Below are 439 nucleotides of genomic sequence, written 5' to 3'. Positions count from 1 at the left end.
GGGGGGGGGAGGTTTTTTTGGTTTTTTTGGGGTTTTTTTACACCTATTTTTTTTCTTTGCAGTGGTTTCACACCCAAAAAAATGTAAAATCCGATCATGAGTTCATAGAGATTACACAACGTTTAGGCACGTATCCCCTCCCCAAGATGAGTAGCGGAAACGTAATAGCAGAAAAATAAAATAAGGGAAAAGAAAAACGATACCTATTAAAAAAGAAGAAAAGATAAGGAACACTCTCCTACCTTACCTATTTTTTATCTTTCCAAAATTTCTTAATCTTTTTTAGCCTTTTATCCCCAAAGGGGAACCCTTTCAAAGCGGCGATCGACAAGTTTGAAAAAAAAGGGAAAAGGATTTTTTTGGACGCAAGGTAATTTAGAAGAAAATTTTTGGGCTAAAAGTAAATGTAGTCGGTTATTCTGGTAGAGATATACTGATT

This window comes from Penaeus monodon, chromosome 21, assembly GCF_015228065.2.
Source record: "Penaeus monodon isolate SGIC_2016 chromosome 21, NSTDA_Pmon_1, whole genome shotgun sequence".
In the NCBI taxonomy this organism is placed as follows: Eukaryota; Metazoa; Arthropoda; class Malacostraca; order Decapoda; family Penaeidae; genus Penaeus; species Penaeus monodon.
The sequence above is the reverse complement of the archived record's forward strand: the minus strand, read 5'-3'. Positions refer to the sequence as shown.